The 16,978-nt window shown below is 36.7% G+C and overlaps 1 protein-coding gene across 1 annotated transcript in view; it reads right to left on the reverse strand.

Annotated features, from left to right (window-relative positions):
* Positions 1-16,978, reverse strand: part of LOC110459912 (tumor protein p53-inducible protein 11-like) — a 249,399-nt gene that overhangs the window by 132,144 nt on the left and 100,277 nt on the right. The gene's annotated exons all lie outside the window — the stretch shown is intronic.

A 16,978-nucleotide genomic window follows, 5' to 3' on the forward strand; every position in this document is an offset into this window, starting at 1 on the left:
GCCACGGTGGCTAAGTGGTTCAGGTGTCTTGTCATTCTGGCACCACTTAAGCCCTCAACCACTGGGTCACCGGTTCGAGGTCTACGAGGGGCAGTCACTATAGGTACTGGCCATTGGTCGGTGTTTTTTCCCCTGGGAACTCCACCAAAACCTGGAACGTCCTTAAATGACCATAGCTGCATGTTAATAGGACGTAAAACACAAACAAACCTTATAAGGACATTTTGAATATATGGCTTTGGTTTTCACAGGTAAGAAATGACACAAAGAAACATAAACCATCTATAAACCCAACGCACAACGCACTATGTTTGAGTTATACTCTATGTGTTTCTGTATGTAACAGAATATCTTAGTTGCAAGTGATTCACTGCAGCATTTAATACAATCAGAACTCATCACAGTTAACGAGCTGTATTGGGTATGGCATGGAGATTCAAAGTTGTAATCAAATTGATTTTTTAAATTGCTTATTGATTAATGCGTGATTATCTAGTGTATAATAGTTTCTATAGGATACAGCTTTGAACTCCCTTGAACACTTGTAACGCCTAACAAAGTACAGTAATAAATCTGAGTTCACATCAAGCATCCAAAAAATGCATAAAATTTTGTAACCTTTCTAAATCATGTGCTGTGAAATCACTCATTTTTGTGGGGTTTAAAGTTTTTATGAGTATTTGTCATCCACAAATTCATAGGTTCACAAAGTATGGCATAAAGCTATTCTCCATATGAATGGGTTATAATTTCTTCATCCACAAATTCTTGTTCCAAAGAATTGGTGTTTTTTTGGAAAACCACAAAATTTGGGACCCACCAAAATATCTGATTCCACAGTACCTCAAATGCATTAAATTTCAGAAGATATACATGTACATTGTTTATAAGAACAACGAAGTATAAAATGGAATAAGCTCCTGGTTTAGGGGCATACATTCAGTAACAAGACTGGAAAATGAACTTTCAGACTTCAAGGCATGAGACATTACAGAAATTAGTTTATTTATAGCTGCCTTGACCTTAATTATTGACCTAGTAACCCTAAAATCAAAAGTGCTATTTCTGGTCCATAAGGGTAACATCTGTCTAAGTTTGGTTTAGATAGGATGTGTTGTTCAATTAAGAGAAAGCACCAGAAATCTGAACACTTCCCTAAAATTTCAATCTATTNGACATAATAAAGCTGTTATTGAAAGACGGTCATAATTAGTGTCATATCTGTTGTTGTTTGTTCATGCAGATCATAATCATAATATGCAATGGAACTGATCTTTTCTATTTATAGCTATTATATAGCATAGATCTGATTGGTTACCAACATTACTAGTTATCAGCCAATCATACTATTGTTTATCATTACAATTTTGACAGTTGCAACATACATGACTCCAAAAAAAAGCATTATGTAGATAAAGAGCAAAGAAGTGGTATGGTTGATCTTTTATTCCACAAACATGCTGTAACCAATGACCACTAATTTCTGGAAATGTGATGTCATTTCAACAATGGGCAAGTTCCACAGAATATTTGCTATCTGGCTTTCCTGACCACCATCAAAACCTGGCATGTCCTTAAATGACCAAAGCTGTTAATAGGACGACACCGGTACCCACACAAACCAAACCAAATATATCTACAGTGATACTATGATGACACTTACTATGTTTCTATTGGATTTCCAAAACTACAGTATATAGCATAGAATTCATTATCACTTTTTAAAACGACACTCATGGTGCAGCCATGCATTCATTTTGATGTTCCCATATACTACCTCAAATACAAAAGATGTTGCATCTGATATTTTTTTAAATCCTGATTGAAAATAAGCGTAAAATTGATTTTCACAGATAGTTGATGACTTTGTGTCACTCTGTCATCCTGCTTGTTGAACATTCCTTCCAGTATGAGAGTTTACTTACATTTCACATCTGAGGGACGTAGTGCATGGCCAGGCCGAATTTAAAGTTGATACTTCCTTGTATATAAATAAAGATACAATTGGAATAAATCTTCAAAAATTTGAAATATGAAATTCATTAAAACCATCCTTTGGTCTTTTTACATAAATGGAGAGTACTGCAGCATTTCTGAACCCTGGAGAAGATCATTTTTGAAAGTTTGGTTAATTACCCCTTTTTTTTAACTCCATAGCTATGGCCCAAGGGAGGTCAATTCTGTTTGCCAAATACATTCATTTACTATATAACTATGTTCAACTTTAGTCCCTTGCTGGGGTCAACTATAGGATCCTAGAGGTTGTACTCCTTTCTTTTTTGGTTAGATACATATGCGTGCAAAGACTATTTAGCTGTGCCATTTACAAATTTAAAAAATAAAAAAAATAAAAAAGTTTTGCAAATTATCCCTTGGAAGGGCAGGAACCTGATTTTAACAAATTGCGTTTCTCACCACCTATGCATGGTCCCTTCTATGTTGATTGGAAAACCACAAATTAGTTTTTGAGAAGTTAAATGAACATCAGAAAGTCAATAGACAGCGACAAACAAAGATTAATGACAATGGGTCACATGACCTAAAAATTCAGGAGACATTACCACCAACTTGAATTGTCCTTTAGGGGATAGTCTTGCGGCATTGTAGTAGCATTTAAGACTACCCTGTCAGTTATGATACAACAAGAGATCCCAGAGGGACCTTGGCGCCCACCATTGTACCATCTTCATTAGTTCTTTGTCAGTTCAATCTTTTCTCTTCTTTCCTCTAATTTGTTTGATCGAGTCATGTTAACAGTAACTGCACCTTGAAGTAACTTTTGATCTAAACTTAATACTGATGTGTATGAAAGCCAACCTTCAAAGTTAGTTTGTCATTTCACATATTTACTAGCACAGTATTTAATGTGAAAGAAATAGAATCGATCATTGCAATATGAGAAAGATCTGTTTAGTTCTTTCTTTAGCCATTTTGTTGTTATGATCAGTCTCAAAATATAACATGCACATTCAACCAGGAATCAAGGGCNGGCTCTCATTAGGGGCTTCTACATTGAGAAGCCTCGTTCACGGCAATTGGTCCCTAGGTGGAATTTAGCACTTGTGCTAGATTCCTTGTTAAGGGCGCCATTCGAGCCCCTCCAGTCGACAGATCGGAAGTTTCTTACTTTCAAGACTGTGTTCTTGATAGCCTTTGCTTCCGGTCGCCGCAGAAGCGAGATTCATGCTTTCAGCAGATCTTCTTCTTGCCTTCGTTTTTCGGCTGGCCATTCTTCGGTCTCGGTGACCACTGATCCCTCCTTTTTAGCTAAGAACCAGGTTCCCGGTTTCACCCCAGGGCTTGTGGTTATCCCTTCTTTGGCTTCAACTCTGGATGGGGATTGTCCTGATCGCCTGCTCTGCCCAGTTCGGGCCTTGCGTTACTACTTGGCCAGAACAGAGGGGGGGGCGGGACACTCGTCTCGGCTGTTCCAGTCTCTCCAGCCCGGTCGCTCTGATATCTCTGCAGCGACCATCTCACGCTGGATTGTTCAGACTGTTCGAGCTGCGTATGAGTCGGCAGGGGATCAGTCCTTGCGGGTGTCAGGGGTTAGGGCTCATGAGGTTCGCGCTTTAGCTACTTCGTGGGCCTTATTTAATGGTTCTTCTTACGCTGAGGTCATGACAGCTGCTGTTTGGAGGGGTCATTCTACGTTTACGGAGTTCTATCTCCGATCTTTGTCGGGACAGTCTGACGGATTGTATTCTTTGGGCCCTCTTGTGGCTGCCCAGTCCGTTGTCTGTCCTCCCTCTTCTTTTGCATAAGCCTCATTATGTCTTCTCCGCGTGATCCGGAACGCTGGTCGTAATCAGGCTTTGTGTCACAAAAGGAAAGGGTATTTTGAATTTTTCCTCCGGGGGTATGGGTCCTATTGTTGGAACCCTTCATCGCACCACGGAGACACCACTGCGGTAAGTCGAATTCGCATTTTAATGACTGTGGTAACGTACTTTGAAATAGAATTGAGGTTTCTCTTGTGAAACCAATTTCTATTATAAATACTTACCACAGTCATTAGGTGAGTTCCCTCCCAGCCTCCCCTTGTCTCCTTGGCTCTCACTTTTTTGGGCTTTGGAATTATGAAGTGGGAAGCATGGCTTCGTGTCTTAAATCACGTGCGTGAATACTGCCGTCTGATTGGTGGGTTTCCCAGGGGTTCCCCATGGGGGGAAAAATTCTTTATTTACGTATGTAAAGAGCCAAGTAAGGTTGGAATATGCATTATAATGACTGTGGTAAGTATTTATAATAGAAATTGGTTTCACAAGAGAAACCTCAAGTTAATTCTTAAATTTACATGTATATTGTATTGAAATAGGTGTGCTTAACAACAAACAATGTAGAAAAAAAATACATTTTATAAAACATATTTCAGTCGTGGATTTAAACTAAAGTCTTTAATCTGACTAGATTTTGCCATGGTCATGGGGTGTTAATTTCGATTAAGAGCTAAGGGAGCAATGCCTTCAGTGAGGCACCAACACTGTTATTAGCTACCTTAGAATAATGCCCCAGTGGCCACGACAATGTGACAATGCATGGTTTCCTTGGTGTCAGGATCATTTGTGGTAATGATGGAAGGAATAACATTTCCAATTTTCAAGAAAAATCTATAAAAGAGACCTCCACAGAACAAATAATTCTTGTTGAAAAATAAAAGTGAACGTGTACAAGACTGTGATGGTGGTTATCTCCTGCTGATGGCCTTTGAACTCAGATGCAGATCTCTTCGGAGGATGCTAAGTAATCAGAGTCAGGTCAATGTTTTATAAGGAAAATCTTAACCCAATATTTGGATTTCTCAGAGTTTAACGAACTAAATTTCTCATTATATTTATATAATGTAGCACAAAAACCAAAATGGTATCTGGTTAAAAATCACACCAGTATCTTTTTAAGGATACTTACCAGATTCATCACCACAGCTTATCTCATTGGTTCATGATCATGATGTTATCTTGTTCATTACTTGACACTGATATTTACCATTTCATGTCAACCGAAATGACACGTATTGCTTAATGAAACATGGTTCATAAATTTAATGCCATGGATTCATGACCACACCCAGATTATGTAATACATTTAAGGATACCTGTCCCACGACAGGCAAAACACTAGATAATTCCGCTTTAGTTTTCCCCTCATAGAGTAGTCTCCCCTGAATTTCATTTTGGATAGAAACATAAATGCAAATGTCATAGGTCAGGGTGGTTTTGTTGACTATGTAACTGAAGTTTTCCCTATATATACTTATCTCCCCTTAATTTCATTTTGGATAAAAACGTAACTGCAAATGGCATGGGCCAGGGTGATTTCATTCATTATGTAGCCCAACTGAAGATTTTCCTGCATTCAGTAATCTCCCCTTAACTTTATTTTGGATAAAATTGTACATGCAAATGACATAGGTCAGGGTGCTTCTGTTGACTATGTAGCTCAACTGTACTTTTTTGTACATAACAGTAATCTCCCCTTAATTTCATTTTGGATAAAAAAAATACATGCAAATGACAAATGCCAGGTAACTGATGCTCGTTGCTCCTGTTGACTATGTAGCTCAATTGTAGTTTTTCCTGCATACAGTTATCTCCCCTTAATTTCATTTTGGACATTCAAATGGTATATAGGCCAGGGTGGTTCTGTTGTCTATGTAGCTCAGTTGTTTAGAATCACAGTATAAAATTCTGAGGTATATGATTACTAGCCTGGTCTGGCCTCATTGCATCTTTGTAGACATTTTCTGTTTGTTTCATCTTTATTAATTTTTCTTAAAAGTCCCACAATGTATAGTTTTCGATAAAGAAATGAATTATATCGAAGCTATTCCGTCTTTGCGTATTGCAGAGTTATCTTCTCTTGGGAGCAGGTATTGATTGTTACGTCATTGGTCTGTGTGAGAAAATTACGTCGTTTTCTCAAAAATTGATGACGTTATTCTCACAAACAAGTGACGTAACAATCAATGCCTGCTCCAAAGAGAAGATAACTCTGCAATATGCAAAGACGGAATAGTCATGCCAGGAGAAAATTTCCAATTCATGCATAGCTACACTTTTCCCTGCAATGGTACATGGGATCCTTAAAATTGTATTCAATATCTTCAACGGCCTAAATAATAATGTTGTTTATTAAAAGACATGTATTCAAAGATGCTGGATTTAGCTACATTCATTTAAACAATAACATTCTGTTGACTCTAGATCTGCCTCAATGAATACCAGTTCTGGAGGATTAGGGAAGAGATGGTCATGTAGCTTCAGGTCACATCAAAGATATTCAAATTAACGCAAGGTGTTAAATGACCTGAATGATTATAATGGTATCTCCTTTTGAAATGAAAACCCTCACAAAGATGATTGCCAAGGGACATTATCACACGATCTATTTTAATATTCTTTTCACGTAGAAACTCTTTTATGATCACTATCTCTCAAATCTTACATTTGCAGTTAAGAACCATCAATAGGTTCCCATAAAAACTTAATCCTAAACTGAGATCTTAATTCTCCTCTGAGGTTGGTGCTTTACATACTTGCATGACACTGAGGGCAGGCAAATTGGTTGAAAACAGACAAAATCACAAGATGTGTTTGTTTGTGAGGGAAATAATATTTTTTCAAAAGCTTGATGATGGTTCTTGACTTGTGATGTCAGCATTAATATCATAATTACAATAAATGTCTCATGTACATTTTATTGATATTACTAATGATACCACGGTAATAAAACCACTCTCCGTCTCTCCCAATCAAATCTCAGAAATGTTATGTTACTGACTGCACAGTATTAGTACTTTTGCATCTTCCAAATATATAAATAATATGCAATATCTATATCCTTTGGATATTTATTTGTTTTCCTTTTGCAAAAAAATAAATGCTAATCGTAGTTTTTCCCCCATCACAAGCGTTGAATCGAGAGATATATCAATTGTGTTTACGCAGTCGCGTAACGATGAAACACGAACTGCCTTTAACCCACTGCTGTAGCAGAACCACTGAGGTATTAGATTTGATGTATTGAGTGGTCACAGTGCTCCCTGATGGTCGCAGTGGAAGCATTAAGTTGTAACCTCGAATGTATCTCTCTCGGTCCTCCCTGGCCTAACATGTCCATCACTTGTTCCCGCTTGTTTACTCAACAGATCACACTACTCACAAACCATATACAATCGCTATTACAATCGAATCTGTTTTGTATAATTACAATATTTAAAGGACACTGGAGAGGTCGTAAAAACTCATATACATGCATGATTGTGTCAATTTTTGAAAATTGAGAAATGTTTTGACAGTAATCAATATTAAAGCTACTGCTTCTAGCTAATGTCCTGGAGTGATTAGGCAATTGTTGTGGTATTCGGACATGCAATAACAATTAGTTAGCTTAATTAACTAAGATTCAAAGTGCTACCTACACTCAGCAGTAAATATTCTACGCTATTGTTGATGCTTCGGTTACTGGAGATATTACAATCAGACTTAAGTCGTGGGAGACCTACGTTAGGTACTTATTAGCCAGGTAGTAGCCCCAGGTGGTGGTTAACCCTCACCACCAAAACCTGGCACGTCCTTAAATGACCATAGCTGTTGGTAGGACATAAAAAACACAAACAAATTAGCAAACCAAATCACCAATGTCTACCAGTAAACAGCTAGTACAGATGTGGCAGGTTTTAACTATTCATAGTATTATGGTCACCTTTTAGTTTCGCGCTAAATGGAATTTCGGAATATCCCTTTAGCTCAGTGGAAGAGCATCCGACTAAGACGTCGGGGATAATGGGTTTGATCCCTGTGGAAGCCCACTTCTCTCTTCCCTGTTCCAATTGCAGGTGTGATCGTGGCCTTCCCTGTGGTGACAGGGAGTTAGAATCTTGGAGGTTGTGGTGTTCGAGGGTGAACACATTTAAAAAGGGGGGAGTAATGTGGCAGGTTTTTGTACATTGGATTACGGTCGCCTTCTAGTTTCATGCTAAAGAGAATTTCTCTTTACCTTAATGGTAGAGTGTCCCACTAGGAAGTCTGGGATCGTGGGTTAATGATCCCCGGTGGAAGCACACTACTCTCTTTCCTGTTACAGAAAATCTAACAGAATTCAAGTCAGAGAAAAGAAATTTTAAAACCCAAATTAATCACAAAATGTCGTAACAAAAATAATAAACCCATTGTGCTGCACTTCAAATATTTTCTGGGGATAATGAGTTCAGCACACCAAGTGTTGATTACTTGTCTGCTTACGATCAACCACATCATGCTGACAACCACAGTTAATTACATATTTTTTTTTAGAAAAAATGTCATACGCTTGAAGTCTGTTAAGTTAAAAAACAATATTTAATCTTCTTTAAGAGAATGTGTAAATGAGATGACAGGAAATATTCTTGAGTTGAAGTAGATTAATTAGCTTTAAAGCTGTACAAAGGGTTAAGTTTGCTGAGGTAAAATGGACTATTAAACATTAAAGTCAAAAGATGGAAGGGTGTATCTATCAATTGAGCTACCTCTGTCCAGTTCTGCTACATGTATGTCTTGTCCCTAAAGACATCACTATTTACAACCAATCAGTGGCGGATCCAGAGACCTATCTGGGGGTGTTTCCAAATTTCCTGGGGGGGTTTCCATGTTGGAAAAAATTGAGGAAAATGGTGAAAATATATGATTTATAAAGAAAATTCTCAGGTTGGGGGGTTTCCTGAAGCCCAAAAAACCCCCTCTGGATCCGCCACTGCCAATGTTTTGGTATATCCCCATGACAAGCATACACCCAATGTTTTGAACAGGGGTTGGTCACAGGAACCACTGTAACAGAAGAGAAATGCATGGCCAGACTTGCAGGTTTTTGAAATCAAGACCTTTGGGACTCCATATGTACACTCTATCAATTGAGCTACCTGGTTGCTGGCAAATGACCCAGTTCAGTTTTGCTACATCCTCCCTCATTTACAAAAGTATTTGACCCTAAAAACACAGGAGACCTGTTACCTTCTTCCTTGGGTATATATCATTGAGCGTCAAATGTAACAGGAAAAGAAATTACAACGACCAGACTGACTGACTGGAACCTGCAACCCTCTGATCTCCAGAGGGACGCTCTACCAATTAAACTACCTTGTCACCGACAATTGACCCAGTCCAGTTCCGCTACATACACATTTATAGCATTTTTATTTTTGCAACTACATATTTGTACATTGGTAAACTTACCAGATGACAACAAATTATATATACCACTGCTTCTCCATATTATTTTTTTTATAAAAAAGGCATAACACAATTTTAATGGATATCATGTGCAATAATATAACATTAGTCTATGTGATGACATGTACAGTTTCAGTAAAGTTTTAAGTATTTTGGATGAAATCTGTCGATACACGCAGACATTGATTACGGCCGGTTACCGATTACAGTATACCCCCTTCCACTCCACCTCTTTATCTTCCCTGTAGGGGGGTTACAATCAACTATATATCTTAGCACGGCACAAGTCATTCCATTAAGTACAAGTAAGCATCACATAGCTAGTCTGCCAGATTAACTACATATAAGCCGACTCTACACTGACAATATAAGCATGACCAATATATTAAGCTGAAATAATGATGTGTCTTGTTTTCTGCTTCCAAGAAAATACTGTCATCAGCTGAAGATAATCATTTCAAAATGGCCTTTAAAGTCTATCCAAATTAGGCATAATGGACCATATAACTGCATACTATATAGATACAGAATTAAGTTACAGTACACGCATAGCCATGCAGGAAGTTTCTTGGTAACCCTCGGGGCACCATCAAAACCGGCTATTATACCAGTATCTCGGCAAGGAGGTCAAAGCGGAATTACTTCCTCTATCTGGAATTATCATCTTAATACAATGAAACCTGACTTTATAGATCAGTCGGCCAGAAATGACAGCATGTCAGTAACGTATGTCAGAGTGCAAATCATGTCAACAGGAAATGTTCGCCACACTTTGAGTTTCGCCATTAACTGTTTTCACCCTCAGTAATAAGGGCAAATTTATCATGATGGTGAAAACAAGCACATAATATACCGTACATAGTACTGACAAGGGTGAAAATAACGTTTTGTGAAACAGATTATACCAGTGAAGGGCAGAAGTTTCCTGAATACAGTAAATACAATGCAGAAAACTGTTATTAGCCTTTTGGGGAAACAAAACAAGTCAAAGTAATATGAAGAAAGAGTCAGAATAGTCAAATTGTATGGTATGATTTCACTGTATAAATAAATCAGTTCCCAGTCAGATCGCGCACTCACCTTTCACCAAAACAGCTGGGTTTTGATTCCCAGATTGGATGTGAAAAGGTATGAAGTCACACGCCCGACCACGTGGGTTTTCTCCCGGTAATCCAGTTTCCTCCAACAGCTAACATCCAGGCTAACAAGAGTGATTATTATAAGTTTATATCACTTGGTTCATAATTGTTCTAAAATCAAAACAAAATTAATAAATATTTGTTTGACAGTATAAATTGGCAGATTCAGAGTCATAAATAATATATTATGGGTGATCACTTATCACATTGGATCTAGCTTGACGCTCAACTTTTTACAAGAGTGGGGGTTTGATTTTTTTATTGAACTAGAAGATGTAGATGTAAAGTACTCGACCATGTAGATATGTCTTTTTTTTTGTATTCTAGTTTCCTCCTACATTAAGGCAAGATTGAGTAATAGAACAATCCAGAAATTGTAGTCATGTAAGAAATTGGTAAAAAATGGGAATCTTTGGAAAATGATAAACAGTTTATATTTCCTGATATTGTCTTTTATTCAAAATTAAAGTCTGTTATTCATTTTTTTTCATTATTAGTTTAAGGGTGCATGCTAGCTTATATGTCACACCTATTATTTGTGTTAGAGTGATCTCCCTTTATTTTGTTATAGTCAAATAATTAACATTCAGAACTGCCTTATTTTGTTATAGTCAAATAATTAACATTCAGAACTGCCTGACTGGTATATTTCAATGAACCAAGTTCAATTTACCATTCAAAAACAATAAATCACTGGTTTCTTAGTGAGGAACTTATTGTGACGATGTCTCAGTATGGTGCCAAATTTCCTGAAGTTTCCTCAAGTCAGCGAGTGCTCTACTGACTCCGCTCAATGAAGGTTCTTTGAGATTAGCTAATCCAATAATCAATTCATAACCATGTGATAAGCTAGCTCCCCCTCTGGGGAAATACAGAACCTCAAAGTCCTTGAATGCTCCAAATAAATCTATGCATGTGAGGAAGCTATCGTATACACAGTGCGAATGGTTTACTGAACTTGGTACCTGAATCTAACAAATTGTTCAGTGCTTTCCCCCGGGAATCAAACTAAAGACTTGAAATTGATCATGTCACAATAAAAACAAAGTGTGCTTAGGCTCACATAGATATACCCCACCACTACCCTATTCCTCTTCGTCCAGCTTTGCTCATGCCCTTTGACCCTTTAACATTGACAGATGATCAAAAATCTTATCAGGTGTACACATGTGGACCTCAATATAACCGTACTTTAGTGTAAACATTAACTAAATGTGTTCAGCAGTTTTGAGATATCTTGTACACAAGTTCTTTTACTGTGGATGCAGTACTCTAGTGGATCAAAATAATTTTATAGTTTCAACATGCTTGATCGATGGCCTTATACTTCAGAAGGCTACATGCCAAATATCAAGACTGTAATCTTCATAGTTTTGTAGAAGAAGTCATTTTTGTGGAGTTTGGACGATCGATAGATTGCAGATGCTGTACTATTGAATAAAACTCCCAGGCACTTTGAATCCATTCCTTAGTTGAAAATAGAGCCGATGCCCATGATAAAAAAAGTTATGAACTAAAAATGTTCTATCACATCACTGACCCGTTTAACCATGTCCTAACGCCAAGTCATATATACGGTAATAGTTACACATGTTATAAAACCTAACAAGAGGCCCAATGGGCCTGCATCGCTCACCTGGTATTAATCTCACACTTGTAATCTTAAAAGTTGACTAAAATACAGCTACAGGCAGAATATCAGTGTTTGATTCATAAGAACCTATTAAAAGATTTAAACATATGATGCATGTGACCTTGAATGTCGAACAAGGACATTAGGTTGAACAGAGTTTTTAGTCTTCCAACCCAGCATGCTTCTGGCAAAATATCATTACCCTGGACCTTTTGGTTATACAGAACAAATCATTTAAAGATTTAAATATCTATTGACCACTGTGACCTTGAATATGGGTGAAGGTCATTCACTTGGTAGTCCTTCATCCCAGCATGTTAATGGCCAAATATCATCACTCTTGGCCTTTTGCTTATTAAGAAGAAGTCATTCAATGGTTTTAAACATATTTGACCCCTGTGACCTTGAATATATATGTCAAGGTCATTCATTTGAACAAACTTGGTAGTCCTTCATCCCAGCATGTTACTGGCATTATATTAGGCCTCTTGGTTATTCAGAAGAAGTTGTTTAAAGGTTAAAAACATATTTGACCCCTGTGACCTTGAAAAAAGATGAAGGTCATTCATTTGAACAAACTTGGTAGCCCTTCATCCCAGCATGTTACTGGCCAAATATCATCATCCTATGCCTCTTGATTATTCAGAAGAAGTTGTATAAAGATTTTAACATATTTGACCCATGTGACCTTGAAAATGGATGAAGGTCATTTATTTGAACAAACTTGGTAGCCCTTCATTCCAGCATGTTACTGGCCAAATATCATCATCCTAGGCCTCTTGGTTATTCAGAAGAAGTTGTTTAAAGGTTTTGAACATATTTGACCCCTGTGACCTTGAATATAAGGCAAGGTCATTTATTTGAACAAACTTGGTAGCCCTTCATCCAAGCATGCTTCTGACCAAATATCATCACCCTAGGCCTTTTGGTTACTGAGAAGAAGTTGTTTAAAGTAAAAAGTTGACGCCGGACGGACGCCGGACGGGCCAGGTGAGCTAAAAATGATGTGATTCGTCAAAACTGCAAGAACATATTCCTACACCAATACAGGTACTATTTTTATTGAACTGCATTTTTTATTCTGATAAATTTTAATGCTTTTGTTATAAAATGAATTTAAAATGGTTTTTTTTGTAATTATTATTTTCTTTGCATTTAAAATTGTCATTATGAAAAAATAATTCTGGAACTACTATGCACTAAGCGGAATGACAATACAATGAAGTACATTGGTTTTAACCTATAATTGTGTCTTTTTTTCAAATTCTGAATGTTAATATGTGATAAATAGAATCTTACATTCATGTCCATATCATATATTGAATTCATTAAACCCGTTCAATAAATTCAATATGACATGAACACTCATGTAAGATCCACTACATGTGAAAACTGATAGTTTGTAATCCAAAAATACAGATTAAATTTGTCCAGCCATTTATCACTCAAGTAATAATCCTGATATAATGGGTTTTTTTTCATTAATTTTCCGATAATTGTAAGAACTAAGTAATGCCAGCAACACTATCTCAATACAACTGAAACATTTAATTAGATTCGCTCGTTTTATAATTATCAATCTATTTCAATTTTCACTGGAGAAATTTTATTTCAATTAAAGCATTCCAGCAATTCCTTGCAAGGCGTTTTTATACGCAATGTCTGTTGAAGATTTTTTCGTATCTGTATTTCAAGAGTAAAGTGTTGATTAAGATCTTCACATACACAAAGGCATTTATATAAGTATGAACACCTGTACTTATAAAACTACATCTGAGCAGTAAATCTTCTCGGATTACTTTAACACAATTGAAAATTGTTTTACAGTGACAGAAAGCACTATAATCATCAGTAAAATTCATCTTAATTTAGTCCAATTAAACCACTTTATAATGACAATTCACTGTACAGACAGATAATTTGAAAACACTTTATATCTGCCTTAATCTAAAGCTATAACTACCAAAGATAGCCTGGAGCCGGTATTTTGTTCGAAATTTAAAATTTTACAGACAACCTTGAAGCTTTATGGGAGACATAATGTTGTTTTGTGACCCTGAAGCTGCTTTTTATAAAATTTAGATATGCTGTTGATTTCCTTCATGGAATGCTTCTGATGCCCTTAGCTCATTCACCCGTGAAGACACATTTGAACTCTTCCAATTCAAAGGTTGGAATACATCATTATGACATTTTAGGGGTGCATGATTTTATATTTCATAATTCTATTAAGGCAAATTAAGGTACCACGACATCAGTTATGATCACGAATAAGAGTTTTACTTAAAGACGTTCCATCCTTCGTAACACGTTTTTCTTGTCTATTTCCGTGTCGTCATTTCCGTATTGCATTTCAGGCATTTCAATACGGCAGTGTAAATTATAATAACACCGGGTAAACAATAGTGCATGTGCGTGACGATGATACGTCAATTAATATCCGATATCTAGACTTCACAGGGAAATGTGGATGTAATAAACTTAAGAAATATGATTCATGCAATGATCACATGCTTACACCAGTTCACGAGGTCGTAATAATTTTGTTGTTGAGTGAGTTACGCTCTATAAATTGTGGTTTGATAAGTATTATCAAATTTTGTTTATAAACAATTGTGTCTGCAATACTTAAGTTCAGTCATTCGTTTACATATGTGCATGTATCCATTGCCCAGTACACTTAGTCAACTACATGAACTATGACCTCTATCTGGGTCTGTCATTATGCATACTAATTAGTGCGTGCTATATTTAGCTTCACTTGGAGATGCTGAGCTGACCTGTCCACATCTCTGTGTTTTTCATTGCTTGAATTGGCCACACCATCCCCGTCCACGCTCCGGTTTTTCTTCTTCTTCTGGTAGTTTTGGTTGCTGTGTTCTGTGCTAGCGCACCATGGTCTAGATCTGCACTAATTATTCAGTCCAATAGTCCCACAATCGCTGGAGATTCATTCTTTTGGTCCATTAGCTCCAAAGTCATTGGGGTTTCATTCATTTCATATACATGTTATACACAGTTTACATCGTACAGGACCATTTTCCGCCTGGTTCTTCAGTAGGGCTCAGGACTCGCCTGGCGATGTAACCAAACTATGTATGATAGCAGTCTTTGTTGTACATGACTTTCACCTGGTTCTGCAAGAGGACTCAGGACCCCGCATGGCCACAACCTGCTCATTCAATTCCAATTCTTCATTTGTTCATTGTCTACCAGCTCAAAACTTTAATACTTACCTCATTTCCGTTAATAATTAACTAGGACCGCTTTTCCTGTTTATGGGATTAGGACTTGCACTTGGTAGGGAATCTTTAATTTATCTTCCTTCATGCTGGTAATTGTGTAATTATATGCAGCAGCTTATATGCAGCAGCCAAGACAGTCCTAAATGCAATTTGTTTGTTTGATTTTGTTTCATGTTTTGTTTATAGTTAAGTATGTGTCTGCTATGCTATGTAAATTATATTATGTGTAGAACAGTTTTGTAATGTAAACACTTAGTGATCTATTTTATAATACATTCGTAAATCTTTAAAATCCCTGTTTGTTATTGTTTATAAATGAATCTTTCTTACAATTGAAGTGCACCAATTCTGTTGAAATACAGTATCGTCCATAAAATATCAAGTTTCCTATGAAAATACATGAGTGGGGGCACGTCAGTAAGGCATAGTACCCTGCGATAGCCTCTGGTTACATGTATGTACCTTACATGTATATGCACAAGCAGGTTGGGGAATGGTGTCCATTATATATGTGATTGATAGTAATTTGATTCGATAAAAGAACAATAAATTGTTTTGAATGTTGATAACTACTTTTGAAAAAAACAAAAAACTCAAACTTTCTCAAACCAGTAGCTAAAGATTATGTGAAGCAATGTTACCGCTTATTTAGAAACTCTTCCACCTGTAGCAATGAAAACATTAGATAGGGAAGGTTACATATTCAGATTTGAAATGGAAAAAAAACCCTTAAATTTTCTTGCACTATCTTTCGAATAAAATGAAATCATTTCTAACTCATTTTCTGTGATATATCTGATAGCACTAATGGCAGCTCAGCTGACACGTTTGAAATGATAAGAACACTTTTTTTGTTTTTCTGTACAGCATAACATGTCGTGATATTATACAACATTTTCAAAACGATTTTAATATTGATGTTTGCCTGATTGCATACAAAGGCAAACCCTGAGCAAAAACAGAAGAGTTTTACAAGCAACAGATTTTTCAAACAACCAATTCCATAGATAGTACGGAAGAAAAAAAGTCTGTAGCCAAAAAAACAATATTGAGCAAACAGATTGCTGTAGGCTTTTCATGCCTTTGATACATAACAAAGACAAAAACTCAATTAAATGGCTAGTATGTTTCAATTTGATAATTACAGAGCGGTATCCATTGGCAGCTGTTACAGTAAATCTATATCTTCGTTTGAATGTGTCTAACAGTGTTTGATTTGATTCAATTGTGGTTAGATTTGCTCAGAGCAATCGTATTGATTTAATGTCTTCATCAGCAGTTATGCTTAAAACTGATCAGTGTATTTATTCTATAGAGTAGGGTATTTACCAGTTCATGTTGTTATGTTCAGTGTTTTGGCCGTCTTTCTGTTTGTAAATAAGTTTGTTTGCAGTTCAAGATGGTGCTTATATAAAACCCCACTTAATTCACAGGATACAGAGGAGTAAACCTTTAGCACAGTTCACCGATACGGATTCTGAAACCTTTAGCAATCAATGGATACCATTTTTGCTTAAACAATGGCAGGGTTGAATGGATCCATACTAGCCTACATAATTAAATGATGGTATAAGGCATATACACAAAATGTCAATGCTCTGTGACTTTGACCCTGGAGATATGACACGCCCTTAGGTCAATTAAAAGTTGTAATATATTTTTTGTTGATGAGTATGATCAACATTCAGCTTAGGGTAGATTTAATTATCATCTGGACACCAATTTTTAAAACATCCATTCTCAATGACCTTGACC

Source organism: Mizuhopecten yessoensis, unplaced genomic scaffold, assembly GCF_002113885.1.
Source record: "Mizuhopecten yessoensis strain PY_sf001 unplaced genomic scaffold, ASM211388v2 scaffold10275, whole genome shotgun sequence".
Classification (NCBI taxonomy): Eukaryota; Metazoa; Mollusca; class Bivalvia; order Pectinida; family Pectinidae; genus Mizuhopecten; species Mizuhopecten yessoensis.